Genomic DNA, 24570 nt, shown 5'->3' with positions numbered 1-24570 from the left:
GCTGCAGCACACTGGTGCCTTTGGGCGGCTGGAACCCATTGTCAGGGACCTCCACCGATCCTGGGTAGATCCTGGAATGAAAGCCGGTACCCTTCTCTAAAGTGTCTCTGTCTTCAGCTGTCTCCTTTAGCCTTGTCCTTGTAGGATGAACCTGGCTCGGCCTCCACTGCAGCCTCCGGGCTGGGAGCTCGCCTGTCGGTTATTTGCCCCTTTTCTAGAGGTTCTGCTGTGGGCTATGGCCCGGGGAGTTTGCAACTTTCCCTGGGCCTCGGTTTTTACTGTTGGAGATGATTTTTCACTCCTTCGGTTTCTAGGGACCGTCCCCTATTGCAGCTTGATCCCTCCACCGATGTTCCTGTGGAACAGGCCACCAGCTCAAAAGCTCTCTGTGGCCCTGGAATCACTTCTCTTCCTCTGCTTGGTGTCACCTGGACCCTCTGAGTCCCAGGTTCTTCACCAGGAAGCGTCACTTTCTTCTCTTAGCTCCTGTCTGACTAGAGCTTTCTTTCTGCTTCTTCTTCTCGTCTGCCTCCCGCAGACCTCCTCCTCCTTCCTCCCTTCTCTCTCTATCTGACTAAACTTGACCTTCCTTTCCCTGTCTGCTCTCTGGTGGCTCCTCCCACCTCCCCAGTTGCTAAGCTCTACCCTATAGGAGCAGGGATGGGTCTTACGGCCCCTCCCAGCATGCAGCATGGGAGGGTTACTGCCACTGTCCCTGGTCCCAGTGTGTACCTAACAATGGGTGTAGTGTAGATTTGCCTGGGGACCGGCGTTCACTCCTTTCCTTACCCAGAATGGGACATCACACCGCTGGATGGGGTGCAATGTTCCTGTAGCGACGGAAGCCTCAGGGGCGCCACACTCCCCCACAGCAAATCCCAGCACGTCCTTGGGTTGAAAAACAACAGAAAAATGTGGAAGGAATTGCAAAATTTTTGTTATGCATAACTTAAAACAATAAAACTTTTCTTCCCTTTATGGGAGGCACAGATACTTTAACGTTTCAAACATTCTTATAAAGAAACTCTAAGTGTGCACTTCCAGTCCATTGTACAGTTTGGCACTTCCACTATAATTCTGGTAGGGGGCACAATGGGTGCAACTATTTACATAGGGATCTTCTGACCACACAGTCCAGTGGCCCAAAACGTCTTTTAACTTTCTTAACTTAGGGGGGGGGGTTGCAAAGAAAACGAACCAGCCACTAAGTCCAGTGGCCTGGTAACACAGGACACATTATACATTCACATTCACATTCACCGAGGACCACATTCCAGTCCAGTGGCCCGGTAACATATAAACAAGGGGGGGTGACATCTTCAAAAAGAACACGGGGCAGTAAGGCAGGAAAGGGTGTCGTCTTCAAAAAGAACATGAGGGCAACACAAAGGGGACGTCTTCACAAAGGGATGAGGGGCAGACAGGGGCTATATACAGTTCTGCTACATCTTCATTCCTTTACTCTTCAGTGCTGGGGTCCTTGGGGTCCCGCTTTGGCAGGGCCCTAGGCAGCATGTAGGCCATGGAGATCCTGGTCTGCGTCTCCTGAGTGGCTGTAGCAGGCCTGCTGCAAAGTTCTGCGGCCTGGGCCTCCTCTGAGGTAGTGCTGCTGGCGGGGGCTGTACTGCACGCTGGCATAGTGCGGTGCCACTCCGGATCCTCTGGGGCTGCCTCCTCCCGCAAGATGTGGACACTCAGGGCGTACCAGCCACGGCTCCCCATCAGCCTGGTGTATTCCACCATGTCGCCAGGCTTAGCATCGCGCCCTGGGTGGCCTCTGGACAGATGCTGCTCTATGTCCCGGCGGGCAACAAACACGTCTTTGCCCAGACCGGGCTCTCGGATAAAGCCCCAGCCGCCTTCCTGCCTAAAGTCGATGACCTGGCCCCTTCTCACCGGACCCTGGGATCCTTTTCGGGCCTTCCGGATCTGTGCCTTTGAGGCCAGGTTGGACGCCTCCATGGTCCTCCGCTTCTCCTCCCGGAGCTCCCGCTCTTGCTGGAACAGCTCCACTTGGCGGGCGCAGGCTATCCCTTTTGCCAGAGGGGTTTCGGCAGGGCGCAGGGGCCAGGCCAGTCCCAGATCACGGACCGGAGTGGCATCCCAATTCACCCCGGGTGAGCACGCATCCATCAGGGCGGTAGGAGGGCTCGGCAAGGGGCCCACCAACTCATCGGGGCCCGCTGGGGCCTGGGAGCCTTCAGCGCTGCTGGGGGCTGCTGGGCGTGCTGTGGCCGGGGTGCGGTCGGCGGACGCCTCCTGCAAGCCTGCAGGAGGGCTGGGCAGGGACACTTCGCCATACCAGGGGATCGGGCAGGCAGGGGCAACATGCAGCTTACCCAGGTCCAGGACCGCGGCCTGTTCTCGTTGGCCCACGACTTCTGCTGCCGCCTGGTTCTGCTCGGCGCTCTTCACCCGCCGTCCCACTTCAGCCTGCAGGGCACTCAGCCTCCGGGTGAGGAGCTCGACTTCCTCTCTCAGGAACTCTAGTCCAGGTTCCAGCCTCTGGGTCGCCGGGGTGTCTGGCTACAGCTTCCCCGCCAAGCTGCTTGCCTGGGGACCGTCTTCTACCACTCTGCTCGGGTGCTCGACCACGCCACTCGGCTGCACCCTTTCCCTTCTTGGAGGCGGGGCCGGAGGCTGCACCAGTATCTGGCGCCAGACTGGCGCGCAGCCCATCACGGCCGGCACCGCTCCGCTTGCAATCGGGTACATTTTCCTTATCTGCTGGTCTGGCATTTAGACTCGGGTGGCCAGCCAGCCAGCTTTTCTAGGCGCCATATCTTCTTCCTCCGCTCTCCATAGCGGGCACTGCTTCGCGCTCTCTTCTTAGACAAGGGGGCGGGGCTTCTTTTCGCGCTCTTTCTGCAGGCACGCCCCCCTTCTTCCCACGCTCAGTGGCTTCAATGGTGGCCGTTTCTCACTATAACACAGTCTTTTAAGCACAATTCTTCAGGCGCACAGTACCCGGTGGGACCGGGCACGAAATCCTGTTCATGACGCCAAAGTTGACTCGCCCACCCCAGGGCTATGGGACACCCGGTGCCGGGCCGGACTAGTCCGGGGGTCGTCAGTGGTGGTGGGGCCCGACTCCGTGGCCCTGGTGGGTGTCAATTAAATATGGCTGGTGACTTGGGGTGAATAAAGTTTGTGTTCGTGACGCCACCTGTGGTATGCGGCTATTAAGCCGCCGCTGCTGTATGAGGCCTCCGGGGTGATGGAATGGCAGCAATGATGGTACTGCTCCCCACAGGTGGAGTGGTACCCCGGGGCACAGTTGGTGCTCGTGAGAGTCTATGGTGTGATGGAAGTCTATGCAGGCGACAATAACTGAGACAACACCAGAGGGTGCAATTCCATGGTCTTTACTCACATTTCCTGGGCTGCAGCACACTGGTGCCTTTGGGCGCCTGGAACCCACTGTCAGGGACCTCCACCGATCCTGGGTAGATCCTGGAATGAAAGCCGGTACCCTTCTCTAAAGTGTCTCTGTCTTCAGCTGTCTCCTTAAGCCTTGCCCTTGTAGGATGAACCTGGCTCGGCCTCCACTGCAGCCTCTGGGCTGGGAGCTCGCCTGTCGGTTATTTGCCCCTTTTCTAGAGGTTCTGCTGTGGGCTATGGCCCGGGGAGTTTGCAACTTTCCCTGGGCCTCGGTTTTTACTGTTGGAGATGATTTTTCACTCCTGCGGTTTCTAGGGACCGTCCCCTGTTGCAGCTTGAGCCCTCCACCGATGTTCCTGTGGAACAGGCCACCAGCTCAAAAGCTCTCTGTGGCCCTGGAATCCCTTCTCTTCCTCTGCTTGGTGTCACCTGGACCCTCTGAGTCCCAGGTTCTTCACAAGGAAGCATCACTTTCTTCTCTTAGCTCCTGTCTGACTAGAGCTTTCTTTCTGCTTCTCCTTTTCGTCTGCCTCCCGCAGACCTCCTCCTCCTTCCTCCCTTCTCTCTCTATCTGACTAAACTTGACCTTCCTTTCCCTGTCTGCTCTCTGGTGGCTCCTCCCACCTCCTCAGTTGCTAAGCTCTACCCTATAGGAGCAGGGATGGGTCTTACGGCCCCTCCCAGCATGTAGCATGGGAGGGTTACTGCCACTGTCCCTGGTCCCAGTGTGTACCTGTAACGGGGGCAGGGGGCGCCTCAGGGGGTGTAGTCGGGTCCCCTCGCCTTGTGGGCCGCAGGCTGAACCCCGGCCTGGCCGTTACTTGCAAAACAGGTGTGTTGTTGGGGCAGAGTGTGGATGGCAGGGGCACATACATGTCAGCATTCTTTCTGTGCTCTTCAGCTCCCTTTTCACACACAGGAAAGAGGCAGTTACAGAAAGCAGGTAAACTAAACACCAATTTATTGTATAGAGCTTCCATTCTTTGTTTGCCGCAGGTTTACTTCAGTACGTTCCACATTAAAGGTTCTTTCCTTACAAAACGGTTCCCTTTTTCCCCGGTAACTTTCCTTTGCCTGCAGGGGCCAAGTGTTATCCCCCTGGTAGCTGCACTCCAATCCCGGGTTTAGTCCAGCCCTATCCTAGGGGTTTGTTTAGACTATGGGACGGCTCCAGTACTCACTACCGGCTCCAGACTAGTTCCGACTTCTCCACTTCTTCTCAAGGGTTTACTCTGCTTTTCCTTGCTACGGGTGTTCCCGTCTCCGCTCCTTCTGCCTCTGCACCAACTTCCACACTCTGCCCCGTCACCTCAGACTGAGCTTGCTTGCCTCTCACATCTCACTGCACACTGGACTCTGCATTCAGAGCCCTTCCTTCCCCACCTAGGCTGCCCTGCCCCTCCTTCCCGGCCACTGTTACCAGGGGAACCACTGCTCTACACTGGCACCTAGTGGGGAAACAGTTTATGACAGGTAACATTTTACCATCAACATTTACAATTTGCCACCATACTACTGTGGCGTCTTCAGGGGGGGAAAAACAGCTCCTTCACTACCAGGGGTCCGACTACCCCTTACATTCCTTCCCTCTTTAACCTCAGCCTCCTGGCGAGGTTCGTACCTGCAAAACAACACATGTAGGAAAACACACAGACTGGCACACAAGTTTGGTGCCCGGAGTCCCTCCAGGGAAGCTCCCGGTCTTAGTTGACCTTCTGCCCGGAGGCTATTTCCAAGCGCTCCCGGTCTTTGGGTGGGCAGAAAACAACAAGACAACAAGATTCCTTCTTAACAGTCACGGAAGGAGTCCACGCACAGTTCTGCATTAAGCTCCTCCCGGGTTCAGTACTTTTAACGTTACTGTAACTGGAAACATTCACCGGCTTTCAACATTACCGGTTTTCAACGGCAAACAAATCACTCTCTTCCGGACGATTACCTCTGGTTCTGGGATATCTTGCCAGTACGGGGCCTTAACTCCTGAGGGGGGCAGAGGGCCTACCTTAACAGACGCGGGCGCCTCCGGAATCTGTACGGATGCTCCTGGTGGCCCGCTCCCCAGAGTCAGCCGGGACTTGTAGGTGGCCCGGACTTCCGTCGTCGTTTCCCCGGTAACGGCATCCCATGAGGTAAAAAACGTGACCTTTGCTGGTTTCTCCGAGACTCCAGTCACGGCCGGTATCATGCTTGCCGGCAACGTGATGATGGGTAACTCTCCCACCGAGATCTCCATCGGACGTCCTCTTCCGCGTCCTACGGGCACCAGCGCGCCCGCTACGGCTTGCTTGTCTGTGCTGGCCTCCATTTTGTGTAGCACAGGTAACTGGAACTGTTGCTTCTGCTGCTGGGATTGCAATGGCGCCAGGGAAGGTGGAGGCGGTTCTTCTTTTCCCGCTTTAGCACACACTCCGCCCCCGGCTTCACCCACCAGGTCTGCATAGCGTTGGCGACGCCTTTTCTTTCTTGCGGCGCCGCCCACGTCTCTAGACCTCTGCAGCTTCTTGGGGCAAGTACCTCCCCTCTTTGGGCGGCGCACTCCGGGCTTCTTCCTCCCAGGCCAGCCCAGCGCTTTTCGTTTGGCGCCAACTTTTCGCGCCTCCACTGAGTCCATGAGGACGGCCGCCATCTTGCCGCCATCTTGTGGCCCGTTCAGCATGTCAGGCACCACTTGATCTTCCTCACAGTCTCTGGTCAGGGTTTCTTGCATGCAGGCTTGATCCTGCCGACTACGCCAAAATGTAACGGGGGCAGGGGGCGCCTCAGGGGGTGTAGTCGGGTCCCCTCGCCTTGTGGGCCGCAGGCTGAACCCCGGCCTGGCCGTTACTTGCAAAACAGGTGTGTTGTTGGGGCAGAGTGTGGATGGCAGGGGCACATACATGTCAGCATTCTTTCTGTGCTCTTCAGCTCCCTTTTCACACACAGGAAAGAGGCAGTTACAGAAAGCAGGTAAACTAAACACCAATTTATTGTATAGAGCTTCCATTCTTTGTTTGCAGCAGGTTTACTTCAGTACGTTCCACATTAAAGGTTCTTTCCTTACAAAACGGTTCCCTTTTTCCCCGGTAACTTTCCTTTGCCTGCAGGGGCCAAGTGTTATCCCCCTGGTAGCTGCACTCCAATCCCGGGTTTAGTCCAGCCCTATCCTAGGGGTTTGTTTAGACTATGGGACGGCTCCAGTACTCACTACCGGCTCCAGACTAGTTCCGACTTCTCCACTTCTTCTCAAGGGTTTACTCTGCTTTTCCTTGCTACGGGTGTTCCCGTCTCCGCTTCTTCTGCCTCTGCACCCACTTCCACACTCTGCCCCGTCACCTCAGACTGAGCTTGCTTGCCTCTCACATCTCACTGCACACTGGACTCTGCATTCAGAGCCCTTCCTTCCCCACCTAGGCTGCCCTGCCCCTCCTTCCCTGCCACTGTTACCAGGGGAACCACTGCTCTACACTGGCACCTAGTGGGGAAACAGTTTGACAGGTAACATTTTACCATCAACATTTACAATTTGCCACCATACTACTGTGGCGTCTTCAGGGGGGGAAAAACAGCTCCTTCACTACCAGGGGTCTGACTACCCCTTACATACCTAACAATGGGTGTAGTGTAGATTTGCCTGGGGACCGGCGTTCACTCCTTTCCTTACCCAGAATGGGACATCACACCGCTGGATGGGGTGCAATGTTCCTGTGGCGACGGAAGCCTCAGGGGCGCCACAGTTACATATTAAAGAGCTGTAATTCCTAAACCTTTACTGCAATTAGGATGTGACTTCCCTCAAATTAAAGTTGAGTCTGCACGTCCTTGCCACTGGTCCAATCTGTTGATCCAGAAATCTATGGGATCGGAGCTCAGGGTAACTGCATGACAAAGGACACAGGTAGACTGAACTGGCTGTTCATGTGATGCAACTCTGTTTGCTGATGTGCATCAGTTTTTGCACCAGTAGATAAACCATCTGCTACATCATTTCTCATATATTGTAATAGGTGCTGCTGCCACAGTTACATTTCAAAATGTGTAATTTTGTGGAAAAAAATAATCACTTATGGAATTCAAACAAGCTGATTTTGAAAAATTTAAACAAACAGGCCTTTACTGATAACATTATAATTTTTCACTATCTGGCCTGCCCAGTGCAGGGGCCAAACACTCAGGGAAATTTTTTCTCTGCTGCGACCACATAGTAGTCACCTGATCATATAAGAGGTCAGCAAGTGTCAATTATCCAAATTAGAAAGAAGGTGAGTTTGTTCTATCAACAAATTGATGTACAAAATACAATACATTTTAGTTAAAACAAAGTTTGCATTTTGTGCCCAAACCAGGCAGGCATGGCAATTTGGTACACTAAAGGTGGCTAGGTATCTTCCAATCAGCCTGAGGACACCCAATTATTTCACAAAAGGAAATACAATACAGATGGTCTGGCATCAATTGTGTTAAATTTGGACATACAGTACGCTATAGAAGTAAAATTTCCATTTGATTGCAAGATTAAAAGCATGTTTCTTGGTCATACAAAAGGATAACTGACAATGCAATGGAGATGGAGGAGGACGTTTCTGGAAAACAATAAGTGAGGATGATGATGGGGCTATTGACATTGACAAGGTGCTACTTGTGAATGTGTACCGCCCCTGTGCCAGCGGCCGAGCTGCTCGGATCCAGAGCCGTGGGGGCTCGAGGTGGGTCCAGGCGGACACTCAAATTAAAAGAAGGGGGGTATATACAAGGGGATTAGGAAATTCGTGACGCCACCCACGGAGCGTGGTAATGTGAGGGACCACCGCTGCTGTCGGAGAGCCCGGTGACTATGGTGTAGCAGCAGGATGTTTAACCCCTCCGTAGGTAGGGGGTTTGTGTCCTGGGGCCCGTTGGATTGTTGGTGCTTGGGGTGCTGTTGGGGATAGGAAAAGGGTTTTCAGTGTACTCACTCAGTCCAGGGATAACAACTCCAACAGCTTGTAAACCAAAGTTCTGTGCACCACTGCAGCTTGTAGGGAGCACGCTTGGATCCGTGCCCTTGGTGTTGCTGTTAGCCTGTGGCCCTTTCCTTGGCACGTTTGTCTCTATTTGGACCCTCAAGTGTGAAACTCTTTGGGTCCCGCTCACCCATATAGCTAACGGAGTGAGCTTGCTCTCAGGGTTCACGCGTAGGATTTCTTTGGACTATATTGGAAAAGTCCTATCCCATCGATGCGCTAGTACCCGATTTTGGAGCGGGTTGGGGATGAATCTTGAAGTCGTCACCCCGTCGGGTAAATTACCGAAACGCGTGAAGCTACTTTCCAGCCTAGGGTCCACAGCTCCTACCAGGCCCAGACCAATGTCTGCCACCTAGTAACTACAGGAGCCCTGCTCCAGGCCGGTGACCTCTCCCTCTCAGAGAGTCACCTTTGCCTCCTTCTCCTTCCTCTGCTCCCCTGTCACTTTCTCACTTTCCCCTGCCAACCCCCCAAGTGGGCGGCCCTATTCCCTTCAGGCCTCCCAATGGTGTGGCTACAGTGTAAAGTGTTCCTAGGATTTTGATTGGCTAAGCTGTTAGCAACACCAAAGGACCAGTACCAATAACTAAGGAGGAGTGGATACTGTGCAGAAGGGCAGATTGCACAATACCCTGTGACGACCTGATAGGCCAGGGCATCACAAATGCAGATTGGTTACTAGAAAGATGATAATGAGAACAGGAAGGAGAACAGATTGAGCCTTGCTCATCTTGCTGGTTAGTTCGCTTTCTCCACATGAGCAGGTGATGCTGCTTCATGTGCTGATGGATTGATGTAGTTCCTATTCGATCTGTGCCAAGATGTACTTGGCTTATTTTCTAACATCACAGCTTGACCAGTGCAATAAATTGGTCCTCTGGCAAGAAGGAAAAGAATGCCCACACACAAGAAGACTGCATTTACAACTCTGTACCATCCTGGCCAGGCATTGTTGAACCTCCTCCACCAATAGCACGTGGGGCATTACTCCAGAGCAGACCGCAGGAAAAGCTGATTTGGCCTAGATGTTTTTGACACACATTGCCTATGCTGTGTATCACCAATGTTAGCAAGCTCCTCCTTTGATTACCTCAGCTCCTCCTAACTAGTGATGGGCAAAACTGAATTGGAAAGACTTCCCAGAGAAGTTAGTGTTACTGTTCGGATTTGGCCACCCGGAAGAAAAAAAAATGAAAAAGGGAGGAAAATGGGGATTAAGCTAGGACAATCATACTTACCGTGTCTCCCCACATCTGTTACACTGCTTCCGGGTCCGCTCATTAAACCTTGTGAATATGCATTGCTCCCCACCCTGTGTGACAGCATCTGTGGTGATTGGTTGCAGTCACACTGCCAATGTATGTGATAGGTTGCCCTCACACTAATTGTCTGGATCAACGATGTTGAGTGTAAAAATAAAAAAATAATTTGAAAAAATGGCATGAGTTCCCCCATATTTTGATACCCAGCGCAGATAAAGCGGACAGCTGGAAGCTGCAGCCCCCAGCTGTGTGTGTTATTTTGACTGTGTTTCAAAATATGAGAGACCCTAAAAATTAAAAAAAAATGGCATGTGGTCCCCCCCGCGATTTTGCTACCCAGCTAAGATAAAGCAGACCGCTGGGGGCTGCTATTCTCAGGCTGGGGAGGCCCATGGTTATTGGGCCCTCCCCAGCGTAAAAATACCAGCCTCCAGCCATCCCAGAATTGGAGTATCCATTAGATGGCACCATTGCCCTTAAACTGTATGTTTTGGGTTCAGCAACAGGTTCAGTCTGCTACCTTGGCACAATCTGTATTGGTTGCCGGATCGCCAGAACCCAAGCTGCCACTCCCAGAGAGATTTTCAGAGGATCGCAGCCAGTTTGTCACCTTCAGGAAGGCATGTAAATTATACTTTCACCCGCATCAGTTTGGTGCAGAGGGTGGGTATTGTGATCTCGCTTATTAATGGAGACCCACAAGCATGGGCGTTTTCCTTGCCTCCTTAGTCACCTGTGTTTGTGTCAGTAGAAGGGTTTTTCTCCACTCTCGACCGCCGGTGTCGCTGGCTGAGTCTGAGTTCCGTACATCGCACCATGGGAATTGGCAGACAGAGGATTACTGCACTGAATTCCGGCACTGGTCTATGGACACACTGTGGAACAACACTGATTTCAAAAAACAGTTTCTTCAGGGCGTGTCCGAGAGGATAAAGGAGGTGTTGGTCATGTATGAGATTCCTCCCGCTCTTGAGGCAGCTATGTCCTCGTTAATCCGTATTGATTTCCGCTTTCGTCAAAGGTCCCATAATGCCAAGACTCTCTGGGAGGGGATGGCTGTACCTGCATTACCATCTGAGGCCTCACCTTAGCCCATGCATCTTGGTGGGACATCTCATGTGAGGAGAGATTCCCCTACTCTTAAAAGGGGAGATACTTGCTTTTACTGCAGTTAAAAGGGACACTTTATGAGTACCTGTTCTTTGGTGCCTAAGAGAGATCGACCATCGGAAAACTGTTAGGTCGAAGAAGTTGAGGGGATTCCAACCTGGGCCTACGTATTTCCTCAACCATGGTATCTCAGTATTTGTAACCTGCCAAGGTTAAAACTAGGGCCAGGACGTCTCTGTTAACATCTTTCTTGATAGCGGCTCAGGGGCAAACCTAATCGATAACAGTTTCCTCGCTCCTCAGGGTTAGAGTTATCCAGTACTGTCCAGATCTTTGCTATTGACTCATCACCTCTCTCTCAAGGAGTCTTTAGGGAATATTTTTCAGGGTTGGAGCTCCACATGGGGTACTCCATTCAGAGCGCATTACCTGATATGTACTTGTTGGGGGTGCAACACCTATGAGAGACTTGCATGTACTGTGTCTTTAAGGGAACAGGGCTCCCCTGCTGTGTGTAATGGACTGGTCCATGCCTCCCCTTCTGTGACTGTGTGGGTTGTTTAGCCCTGCAGAGGAAGTGTGGGAAAACAGGCTATAGAGGCAGAGCTGACAGGAAGGAGTGTGAGTAGTGGTTGTGCTGCAGGTTCGGAAAGAAAAGCGGGATGTTGCATGAGAAAACCCAGAGTTTGCTCAGTCAATACCCAACCTAGGAGAAGACGTCACCCGGATGAGTTCCGCTGCCCCATGATCCAAAAGAAGAAAAGCTACTTCTATTAGGTCCCAGAGAAGTGCGCACCTATGGACTTGCGCACACTGGTGAAGGTTTCGTGCAGGCCTCCGTAATTAGAGTGCGTTGTCAGCACGGTCCCATTAGTGGAGGCCAGTTAGAATAGAACGCAGAGTAGTAAAGTTTAAGTATATATTTCCTGCTGTTGTTCGTACTGTTTTCCACTGTGATAGTTGAGGCAACAGTTGTAGTTCGTTCCAGCTAGATAGCTCAAATTGTGTATTATCTCTTGTTCTAAAGTACCCTTTTCCCTGTTGTCTCACAGCCCTCACGTGTCACCTTCCCACAATAAAATATCCTGTTTTGTCTGTGGTCTCATCTGGTACCGTAACTTAGTTTGCACTGCGGTGGTCCCTCGGTTATTGCTTCATAGTCAAAGACCTTCCTGTACAAATTGTGTTTGGCTCCTCTTAGTTTACATTGCATAAACTGGGTATAGATTGGAAAACCCAGGAAATCACTAAATAGAGCTCTTTCTGTAACCAGCACTGCTTAGAGACCTGTATCTCTGCAATGCACACAAGAATTTCAGAGCCTTTAGCCTTTATGACTGCACCATGAGGTTGAAGCCAGGGGCCAAGTTTCCCAAGTGAAGATTGTATAATTTGTCAGACCCTGAGTGACAAGCTCTCAAGGGCTATATAACAGAGAGTTTGGCTAATGGTCACATTAGGCTGTTTTCTTCCCCTGTGGCTATGGGTTTTTTCTTTGTCAAAAAGAAAGATGGTGGACTATGTCCATGTCTGGATTTCTGCGAGGTTAACTAGATTTTGGCTTGCAAACCCATATCTAAGGGGTACTTTGCACGCTGCGACATCGCTAGCCGATTGTAGCGATGCCAAGCGCAATATCTTGTGATAGCTGCCGTAGCGAACATTATTGCTACAGCAGCTTCAACACACTTACCTGCCCTGCGACGTCGCTCTGGCCGGCGACCCGCCTCCTTCCTAAGGGGGTGGGTCGTTCGGCGTCACAGCGACGTTACACGGCAGGCGGCCAATAGAAGCAGAGGGGCGGAGATGAGCGGGACATAAACATCCCGCCCACCTCCTTCTTTCCTCATTGCAGGCGGGATGCAGGTAAGGAGATGTTCCTCGCTCCTGCAGCTTCATACACAGCGATGTGTGCTGCTGCAGGAATGAGGAACAACATCGTACCTGTCACTGCAGCTAAATTATCGAAATGACTGACACTACACAGATCACCGATTTTCGACGTTTTTGCGATTGTTTATCAGTGCTTCAAGGCTTTACACGTTGCGAAGTCGTTACCGGCGTCGGATGTGCGGACGTCACTTTCGATTTGACCCCGAAGAGATCGCAGTAGCGATGTCGCAACCTGCAAAGTACCCCTAATACTACCCATTGCGGACCTATTGAGGCCTTTTTCACACGTTCATGAAAAACCATGCGCGTTTTTCACAGACGTGTCAAAGGTGTGTTTTGCCCTCCGTGAGCCGTGTTTATGGGCAGCGTGTGTTCTCCATGTGTTATCCGTGATAACACACGGAGAACGGGAACTTTCTACTCACCTGTCCCTGGCGTCGCTGTCCGTGGTGCTGATCTTCGGTCTCCGGTCCTGCCGACTCCCCGCTGCTGTTGCTTCCTGCCACAGTGAAGTGAATATTCAATTAGCATAATGAGCGGTGGTCAGCAGCAAGTGACAGCAGCGGCAGAGACAGGAGGGCTGGAGAAGATGAGTAAAGTTTTGTTTTTTTTTCCTCACAGACACATGCCTTCTCTCCGGTGCGTGTCACACGGAACACATCCGTGTGGTCCGTTTGCATTACATGTGACACGTTTGTGTTCCGTGTGACACCCGTGATGCCAAAGAGAAAACGGAAATGAGAAACACACGGACACACGTAAGTACGGAACAAACACACATTCCCTGCGCAAATACTTACGTGTGTCCAAAACCATAGGAATACCTAGGTCTACGTGTGAGAAAACTCCCAAACACATACCGGAGGCACGTACGTGTGAAAGAGGCCTTAAACAGATTTCTGTTGCCAAATGGTTCTCTAAACCCGATATTAATGGGGCCTATAATCTGGTCAACAGGAGATGAGTGGAAGACGGCGTTTATTACGCCGGAGGATCACTTTGAGAAGCTGACCAACGCGCTTGCGGTTTTTCAGCACTTTGTGAATTATGTATTTACTCACCTGGTGGGAAAATTTGTTTTCATTTACATAGATGATATTCTCATTTATTTGCAGGATTTTGGCTCACATTTGAAACATGTCAAACTAGATTTTACAGATCCTCAGGGAGAACAAATTGTACACTAAATTAGAGAAATGTGTATTTTCCATTCAGGAATTTCTGTTTCTGGGTTACATAATTTCTGCTTCTGGTTTTATAATGGATCCCTCTAAGTTGCATGCTATTAGGAAATGGGACTGTCCAGATAACCTGAAAGTGCTGCAACATTTCTTAGGGTTTGCAAATTATTACAAAAAGTTTATTAAGAAAAATTTCGGCCAAGACTGAAAAAGGTACAGACTTTTTTAACTGGTCTCAGGGTGCTTAATATGTTTTTGATTGTCTTGAAAGATGTTTTGCGTCAGCACCAGTGTTGATACAGCCTGATGTATCTCTTCCCTTCAAGGTGAAAGTTGACGCATCAGAGGTAGGGGTGGGAGCTGTATTGTCTCAGGATCTGTCTATTGGAAAACTTCATCCATGGGCTTTCTTTTGTAAGAACTTGTCTCCGACCGATTGTAATTACGATATTGGTAATAGGGAGCTACTTGCTATTAATTTGGCAATGGAGGATTGGCTACACTTTGGAGGGAGTTAATCATCCGGTTACTGTAATTACGGGCCATAAAAATTTCCTGTATCTCCAGTCAGCAAAATGTCTTGCACCGAGACAAGCTCGGTGGTCTTAAAGGGAACCTGTCACCACTTTTTTGGCCTATAAGCTGCGGCCACCACCACCAGGCTCTTATATACAGCATTCTAACATGCTGTATATAAGAGCCCAGGCTGCTGTGAGAACATAAAAAATACTTTATAATACTTACCTAACGGTCGCGCAGTTAGCCATATGGACGTCTCCGTTATCCGGCACCGCCTCTTTTGGACATTTTTGTTCTCCTTCTCTAGCCGCGGTGCATGACGCATCTGACATCATACACACTCGCTGGCATTCAGGTCCTGAGCAGGGCAGATCAAAGTATTGTAGTGCGCCTGCGCAGGACCGGCCAGTGTGTACGTCATGCACACAGGCTTCAGAAAGAGGACAAAGATGGCCGGCACCGGAGAACGGAGACGCCCATATGGCCAACTGCGCGACCGTTAGGTAAAGTATTATAAAGTGTTTTATGTTCTCACAGCGGCCTGGGTTCTTATATACAGCATTCTAACATGCTGTATATAAGAGCCCGGTGGTGGAGGCCACAGCTTATATGCCAAAAAAGTGGTGTCAGATTCCCTTTAAGTTAAAAAAAATTATCATCCAGGTTCTAAAAACATGAAGGCTTATGCCCTGTCCAGGAATTTTCCTTGGGGTAACCTTGTGAGGAGCCAGTGCCCATCCTGCAAAAGGGAGTGGTATAGTTGGTGCCCATCCTGCAAAAGGGAGTGGTATAGTCGGTGCTCAGTAGTGAGGTGGAATCTGATATTGCAGAAGCTCAAGATGAGGCAACATCAGGGGTGCCAGCTAACAAGCCATTTGTCTCTCTGAATCTTCACCTTAAGGGTGTGGGGAAACATCATGATCTGGTTCTGGCTAGTTACGCCGAGATGAAAGGAACTCTGGATCTTGTATTATGTTGTTTCTGGTGGCTCAAAATCCAGATGGATGTGGTGTCCTTCGTGTTGGCCTGTGCCACCTGTGCACATTCTAAAGCATTGCAATCTCATCTGTCAAGGTGCTACCATTGAGTGCTCCCAGCAAATTTTGGATGGATATTGCCATGGATTTTATTACAGATCTAGCTCCCTCAGCTGGTAATTCTGTTTTTTTTCCAAAATTCCATAATTTATTGCTTTATCATCTTTACCCAAAGCTAAGGCTATGTGCCCACGCTGCGGATTTACCGCGGATTTGCCGCGGATTTACCGCGGATTTGCCGAAAATCTGCAGCAGCGGCACTTCCAAGCCATTTCAATGGCATTTTGGAAATGGTGTGTCCATGCTGCGGATTTTTCCGCTGCGGATTTGCCGCGGATTTTGATGCGGAAAAATCTGCAGCATGTCAATTGTTTGTTGCGGATTTTGGTGCGGATTTGGGTATAGAATGGGAAAAAAAAAAAAAAAATCCGCATCAAAATCCGCGGTAAATCCGCGGCAAATCCGCGGGTGCGGATTTGCCGCGAAAGTCGCGGATTTTCAGGCAGAAAAGTCCGCAGGTACATTCTACCGTGGACACATAGCCTAAGACTTTAGCAAAGGTATTTATTCGTAAAATTATCAGACTCCATGGGTTCCCATCCAACATTGTATGTGATAGCGGTGGTCAATTTATTGACAATTTTTGGAGGACATTCTGCTCTCACATAGGGATTAAATTGTCCCACTCATTGGCGTTCCATCCACAGTCTAATGGGCAAACAGAGTGCTTTAACCAAAACTTGGAGCAGTATTTGTGCTGTCTTGTTTTGGATATTCAGGAGGAGTTGTCCTCATTCCTTCCTCTAGCTGAATTTGCTATCACCACCATGTGTCCTCTGGGGTGCCCCCTTTATTTTTTGTTTATAGTCACCATCCCCAGTTCTGTACTTTTCTGAAAGAGCACTCTTCTGGGGTACTCTAAGAGGACCAGTTGGGTTGCACATTATCATCTACATGGGAAAAAGTTCAGCAGCACTTGCTTAACATGGGCTCTAGGTATAAGCATGTGGCTCACTGTGGACGTGTGAGTGGGTCCGGACCTGTATGTGGGTGATCTGGGGTGGTTATTCACTAAAACCATTAAGCTTACCCTCACTTAAATTAGGTCCTCATTTCATCGGTCCACTCAGAATTATCATCAACCCGTTGACTTTCTGTCTGGTCTAACCATCATCATATATGATCGACAATGCGTTCCACAAGTCTCGGTTAAAGAAATTTGTGGTTTCAGCAACTCCTCTTCCTATTCCTCCACCTTTGGTCTTGGTTGATGGTTCTTTGGAGTTACAGGTATCGAGAATTGTCGGTTCTCAGCTCGTCCATTGCTCTCTACAGTACAGTTCATTGGCAGGGTTATGGTCCTGAGGAAAGGACTTAGGTGACTGCCACTGTTGTCAATGCAGTGTCTGGTTAGGGCATTTCATCGCAGTTATGTGGAGTGACCTGTTCCCGAGGATCCAGAGGCCCCGCATTGAATGAGCGGTACTGTCACATGGTTTTTGGCTCAAAACTCACATAGTGACAGGACTACTTCTGATGCTGTTCACCCAGCAGAGTGAGACACTCCTATGATGCTGATTTTGAGTTGCACAGACAGGCTCGAGCATTGACCAGCTGTGCTCTTGTGCGCAATCGGGCTTACAGGAGTTAATTTCTGCTATCCTGTGGATTACTGCTTTAGTCACATGTTTAAAAAGACCTATCCCATTCGCCTCTGCCCTTTTTAAGATGGTGGAGCCTGGTCTATCATGCCGAAGATAGCTTTATGCGATCCTGGTTCTTGTGCTTTGATATCCAGTTGCTGGTGAACTTCTGTGTGCTTCCTTTTAGTTTCCTCCTGATCACGTATGGTTTATTCATCAGTGAGTGATTCCTATGAGATTGAGTTTTGGTTTTCAACTGTCTGTTTATTTGTGTGGGATTAGTCACTCTTGTCCTGGCCCTCTCCTGGGTGGAGGGAGGGGGACGATTAGACCAGGGTTATTCAGGAGCTACGGTAAGGAAGGTGGCTCAAACATTGTCATCTTCAGACGTCTCTTTGTGATCAGGTTCAGCCAAGGTTTCCCTAGCCTGAGGGCCAGTTTAAGCCGCCCTGTTCCTAGTGATCCTGGCACATCTAATGACAGCCCCTGATTAGCTGTGCTACACGATGTGATCGGATTGCTGGGAATTTTTTTTTGTGTCGATCCTATTGAATCACAGATTTGAGGAAATTCGACTCAAATTCGATTCTTTAAAGATCAATCTGCTTATTTCTACTTATCATGTCTAAAAATTTAGCATTATTTTCATAGTGAATTTCCTTCCATTAATAAATAGCATCTGCAGTTAATTCACACGTAACATGGATTTTGCTGTGGTTGAAGAAAGGCCCTATGAAAAGATTAAATGTAAAAAAATATGTTAAATGGAGGTATATGCGGCATACACAGAAGCTTGAAATGTGCTTCAGGGTTTTACTCCACTACGTCTCAAGCGGGATATAATTAGTATGTGTATTTGGATCTGGTACTATATACAGTAAGCAATGTCTCGTTTTTCATTATTGGCAACAACCCAGATAGATATTTTACATGCTGCTGTGACAACAAAAAGGAAAACTATAATTAGATTTTTATTTCATGCAGATATAAAGGCTTCATACACAATATAACTTATTTGTGCATTTTCTTTTTCATTTTTTTAACTGCATTTGAGTAGAATATTTATTTACTTATTTTACTTTATTTTTCTGTCCTAACTGCGGGACCTAAATATTAGCCTACTTTCATGCCAGAGCTTGGGCTAAAGCGGGCTTTACATGCTGCGATCTCGCTAGCGAGATCGCAAACGATCGTACCCGCCCCCGTCGGTTGTGCGACACGGGCAAATTGTTGCCCGTCACGCACAACCTCGCTTACCCCCGTCACACGGACTTACCTGTCCTGCGACATCGCTCTGGCCGGCGATCCGCCTCCTTTCTAACGGGGAGGGTTGTGTGGCGTCAAAGCGATGTTACACGGCAGGCGTCCAATAGAAGCGGAGGGGCGGAGAGGAGCGGGATATACCATCCCGCCCACCTCCTTCCTTCTGCATTGGCGGTGGAGGCAGGTAAGGAGATGTTCCTCGCTCCTGCGGTGTCACACACAGCGATGTGTGCTGCCGCAGGAATGAGGAACTACATCGCTAATTAGAAGAGAACGATTTTTTGTTTTAGGACGACCTCTCCGCGGCAAACGATTTTGGTCGCTTTTGCGATCGTTTTAGGTTGCACATAAGTGTCACACACTGCGATATCGTTAATGACGCCGAATCTGCGTCACAAACAACGTGACCCCGACGATAAATCATTAACGATATCGTAGCGTATAAAGCCCGCTTAAGGCATACAACATTAGCTGTCTGGGGTGTAGGTCTATAATACCGGGGGAATAAATCTTTAAAGTTTGGAAAATTATGTAAAAAGAATCTTGCAATCAGTGTAGGACTGAGAAGATATTTTAAGAAAACCTTTTTCTACCAAGAATATTGTATTCTTTATTCATCAACAAAATTTTAGATTGTACTGACAGCTTCATCATCGACATGATGCCAAAAGTTGATGAAATGAAGACTACAATATTCTTTGGAAAAAAAATATTTTACTAACATATGTTATCTCTGCTGTGCATTGGCAACAGAAAAAACAGGATCTCGGTTTTCAGCATCTCATGGAATACTATGGAAGAACATTTTTCCTTGGTAAGTTAATGGTGTCTCAGGGTACTTTCACACTTACGTTTTTTCCCTTCCGTCACAATCCGCCCTTTTGGAAAACAGCGGAATCCGTTAACGGATTCCACTGTTTCCAATAGAATTGTATGGATGACGGATTGTGCCAAAAGTACCTGCATTGCTTCTGCTGGCCGACCCAGCTGAGCGCCTGGCCGCCGGCATGTGAGAGCGCTCAGCTGAGCGCCCGGCCGACGGCATGTGAGAGTGCTCAGCTGAGCGCCCAGCCACCGGCATGTGAGGGCCCTCAGCTGAGTGCCCGGCCGCTGGCATGTGAGAGCGCTCAGCTGATCGCCGGCCGCCGGCATATGAGAGCGCTCAGCTGATCGCACGGCCGCCGGCATGTGAGAGCGCTCAGCTGAGTGCCCGGCCGTCGGCATGTGAGAGCTCTCAGCTTAGCGCCCGGCCGTCGGCATGTGAGAGCTCTCAGCTTTGCGCCTGGCCGCTGGCATGTGAGAGCTCTCAGCTGAGCGCCCAGTCGCCGGCTATTGAGAGCGCTCAGCTTAGCGCCTGGCCGCTGGCATGTGAGAGCTCTCAGCTGAGCGCCCAGTCGCCGGCTATTGAGAGCGCTCAGCTTTGCGCCTGGCCGCTGGCATGTGAGAGCTCTCAGCTGAGCGCCCAGTCGCCGGCTATTGAGAGCGCTCAGCTTAGCGCCTGGCCGCTGGCATGTGAGAGCTCTCAGCTGAGCGCCCAGTCGCCGGCTATTGAGAGCGCTCAGCTTAGCGCCTGGCCGCTGGCATGTGAGAGCTCTCAGCTGAGCGCCCAGTCGCCGGCTATTGAGAGCTCTCAGCTGAGCGCCCGGCCGCCGGCATGTGAGAGCTCTCAGCTTAGCGCCCGGCCGCCGGCATGTGAGAGCACTCAGCCGATCGCCCGGCCGCCGGCATGTGAGAGCGCTCAGCTGAGCGCCCGGCCGCCGGCATGTGAGAGCACTCAGCTGATCGCCCGGCCGCCGGCATGTGAGAGCTCTCAGCTTAGCGCCCGGCCGCCGGCATGTGAGAGCTCTCAGCTGAGCGCCCAGTCGCCAGCTATTGAGAGCGCTCAGCTGAGCGCCCGGCCGCCGGCATGTGAGAGCGCTCCGCTGAGCGCCCGGCCGCCGGCATGTGAGAGCGCTCCGCTGAGCGCCCGGCCGCCGGCATGTGAGAGCGCTCAGCTAAGCGCCCGGCCGCCGGCATGTGAAAGCGCTCAGCTGATCGCCCGGCCGTCGGCATGTGAGAGCTCTCAGCTTAGCGCCCGGCCGCTGGCAGGTAAGAGCTCTCAGCTGAGCCCCCAGTCACCGGCTATTGAGAGCGCTCAGCTGAGCGCCCGGCCGCCGGTATGTGAGAGTGCTCAGCTGAGCGCCCGGCCGACGGCATGTGAGAGTGCTCAGCTGAACGCCCGGCCGCCGGCATGTGAGAGCGCTCAGCTGAGCGCCCGGCCACCGGCTTGTGAGAGCTCTCAACTGAGCGCCCAGCCGCCGGGTGATCAGCTGATCGTTCACAATAGTCTGCTGCCGGTAAAACTGTAAAGAAGAAAAAAAAAATTAAAAAAAAATTAAAAAGAAAAAGCTTGCCGTTGTTTTGTACGATCCGTTGCATCCGTTGTGCCATTATATGCAATGCATCCGTTGCATCCGTCTCACAACGCAATACAACGGATGCCGTTCAACACAAGTGTTAAACTAGGCTCACAGTCAACATACTATATATGGCATGCAGAGTACTTACAAGTTCTGTACAGAGTTTAGTCATTTATAACTCAACGCAAGCCACATATGACAGTTGCATATTGTGATAGTCGGATCTGCCTTGATAATCTAGACTCCATTTGGAGTTTGTGTGACCGAACCATCATTGAGATCAGTACTCCCCAGATATCCAGCATTGACAGCTCGGAAGAATCGGAATTTAAAAGATCATCTAGTGCATAGTCACTATGCCCCTAAAACTCCTCCTCTCTTTAATGCTGGGCCACCTCGGTGGGGATGTTTCCCTTGTGGGACATGCCTATCATGCCGTAATATTGAAAGGACTAAAACCTTTGTGTCGGCGGATGGAAAGAGGAACTTTGAGATCAGGCACCTTATTATTTGCACCACTGAATACGTGATTTACGCGGCCCGATGCGGCTGTGGACTGACATATGTGGGATTAGCATCCAGACAGTTCCGTGTTTGGGTGCGCGAACATGTCAGGGACATCATTGCTGCAGGGGAGGTGTCTGATCTTGAGACCTTAAAAACCATCCCCCGACACTTCAAATTATATCATGCTTGTGATCCCTCCTCTCTGAAAGTAAGAGGGATTGACAGGCTGAAATTAGGTATAAGAGGTGGTAACCACAAAAAAGCGCTGGCAAAACTAGAATGTCGCTGGATAGTGACACTAGGGACAATGACACCATTTGGGCTAAACGAAAAGTTATCTTTCGCACCATTCCTGTAGTATCTACAGGAATAGTTTTTACTTTTCTCCTCTGTTTTTGGTTTTAATGGTGTGTCTAGTACCTTTTTGTAATTTTATTCTGATTTTCTTTATTGTTAGTTCATCTGTTCATCTATGATCAAGAGGGATGATCCTTTTTCTCTGGCTTTTTCAAAACACTTCTTGCGGATACTGGATTCCTTTGAAGAAATTCTACTTTGAAATGCGAAACAACGGGACACCAATGCTTTTTTATGTCATCAACTGGGTGTTTATGAATGTCATTATAGCTTTTTATATCTTTGCGTAATGTGTTCATGAATTAACTTAATTCTATTTTGACACGGTTTTGGGTATCCAGGATTCCGCCTGGTGTGGACTCCGTCTTTACTCCCACTATGTGGACGTGAGCCGTGGCCCACATCACGCTGGATCCTTCTATTTGACCTTAGTCCTCTCCGCCTTGTGACATATACATTTTTAGTCGTTTACGCCATAATATATGGTACCTCTTGTGGTTCCATCTGCATCTCTCCTGGCTCTGCATCTAGCAGGTGCATATTAATATAAATATAAATATAATATGGATGTTATTATTTTTTATACATACTTTTTTATTTTTTATGATGATTTTTGTTATGATAACTACATATATTATGCACCTCTGGCTGCGAAGGTGAGAGAGATGTATCTGTGGGAACCCATCTTAGGATGACCTCTTGGTTGCGATATGTATACATTTTATACCTTTCTGACAGCAGGGACTGAAAATCATATGTCTGGGAGCGTTGGGAGTGTTAATCTCTGTTTTTATTATTTTTATCACCCAGTACTGACATTTGGTGTTGAGTGATCCCTTTTCACTCTCCCAGCGTTGTTCACGCTACCTATATCTGCTTACCTGTACTCAGGTTCCTTTTCCGTTTGCCCTCGTATGTGCCCTTTTCAAAAATGGCCGCGCCCGTGGCGTGCATGCGCGGTGTGGACCCCTCCTGAGCGTCCTTAAATGACGGCTTCCTCAACGGGATGGGGCGGGCACAGTGTGACGACACTGCCAATGCCGTCATTTCCGGGAACGGCCCGATACCAGACGCTCGGAACGGGATCCCGCCCCCTCATGCGGCCTGAATGGACGCCTGGCCTGTATGTCATCACTGGGGCACAGTTAACAGGACCTCTCTCTTTGCACACTATGTTGCAGTCCCCTGAGGAAAACCACGAAACGCGTTGGGGTGCGGTGGCTGTGGGTCTGTCTAGGCTTTACCATGGGTAAGTTATCATGTGCACCATAATGCTAATATGTGCACTGTCACTTGGACTTGATTCTCACATGTTGGGGCTAATTTTTGCTCTTACTTCCCATGGCAGCCTTACAGACCTAACTGCCTTGCTCTGGATCTTTTTACCTATCCACCTGTAAAATTTAACTCTGTAAACTCTGGATCACTCGTTTTGCTAATGTTAATATGCTTTCTTGTATGTAATAAAGATTTATACACTTTGATAGAGTTGATCCTGTTTGAAGTCTATTTTTTTCAAACACCTGATATTGGTTGCTACTCCCCTCTTTCTTTCTCAGTTTTTCATATGGCTTTTAGAGGGTGTAACCACACAAACTAATGATGCATAAGGTTTTCTCATGTGTCCTATCTGGTTTTCTATTTGTGTGTATGTATACTTCTTCTCCCTGTGTAATGGATGCCATTGTTTATTTTTGACAAAAAGCCACCTGTAATTTCTTTATTTAAATTGAAACTAAGAGAAGTTTAGCATTCTGAAACTTAGGAAGTGTATGTCACACCTAGACTCTAAGGGGTACTTTGCACACTACGACATCGCAGCTGCGATGTCGGTGGGGTCAAATCGAAAGTGACGCACATCCGGCGTCGTTGTCGACATCGGAGTATGTGAATCGTTTTTACAACGATTAACGAGCGCAAAAGTGTCGAAATTGTATGATCGGTGTAGTGTCGGGCATTTCCATAATGTCGCTGCTGTGACAGGTACGATGTTGTTCCTCGTTCCTGCGTCAGCACACATCGCTGTGTATGAAGCCGCAGGAGCGAGGAACATCTCCTTACCTGCGTCTCGGCTGCAATGAGGAAGGAAGGAGGTGGGCGGGATGTTTACATCCCGCTCATCTCCGCCCCTCTGCTTCTATTGCCTGCCTACCGTGTGACGTTGCTGTGACGCCGCACGACCCGCCCCCTTAGGAAGGAAGCGGTTTGCCGGCCAGAGCGACGTCGCAGGGCAGGTAAGTGCATGTGAAGCTGCCGTAGCGATAATATTCGCTATAGCAGCTATCACAAGAGATCACATGTGCGACGGGGGCGGGGACTATCGCACTTGGCATCGCTATAATCGGCTTGTGATGTTGTAGTGTGCAAAGTACCCCTTAAATCTGGGTGCAAAGGATACTAACATTTAGCCAACAGGATATTAGATATATATATATATATATATATATATATATATAGATATGGTAATGCCAGCACTATGTAAGAGATAAGCTGAGACAATTAGGATTCTACAATGTATGTCCAAGAAATGTTTATAGAACTGACTGACCATAATGTAATAAAAACACTTCTTTTTTTTTTTTTGAGACAAAGAGGAAGCTGCTTTAATACATTAAGGAATAACGTTTGGAACTCCATTCTATGTCTGAACTGGGTGCAAAAAACCTAAAAAACATCACTATGGGGAGATAAGGTATGCACACCAGTGACTATGGAAGGGGAATACATGGAATAGCAGAAACTGCTGTGTGAATACTGACATGAAAAATTCAATAGCTATTTGTAAGAATGAAATGTGAAAAATGGAACCTGCATTACTGCCATGAATATATGAATAAAGAGAAATTTAGCTACTGAATTGATCAATGCAGAAGAGCCCCAACACTACGCCAAAGTATTTCTCTACGTTGGGGTCCCTAGCTTGTGTGTGTCCTCTCATGCAGTTAAAAAACTTACCGTGTATGGGACGCTGAGACCCAGGCTATATATACGATGTGGATTGGCAATAGGTGTGTATGGGGAGGGTTCACAAACGAA

This window comes from Anomaloglossus baeobatrachus, chromosome 2 (assembly GCF_048569485.1).
Source record: "Anomaloglossus baeobatrachus isolate aAnoBae1 chromosome 2, aAnoBae1.hap1, whole genome shotgun sequence".
Taxonomy (NCBI): Eukaryota; Metazoa; Chordata; class Amphibia; order Anura; family Aromobatidae; genus Anomaloglossus; species Anomaloglossus baeobatrachus.
Note: the sequence above shows the minus strand (reverse complement) of the source record.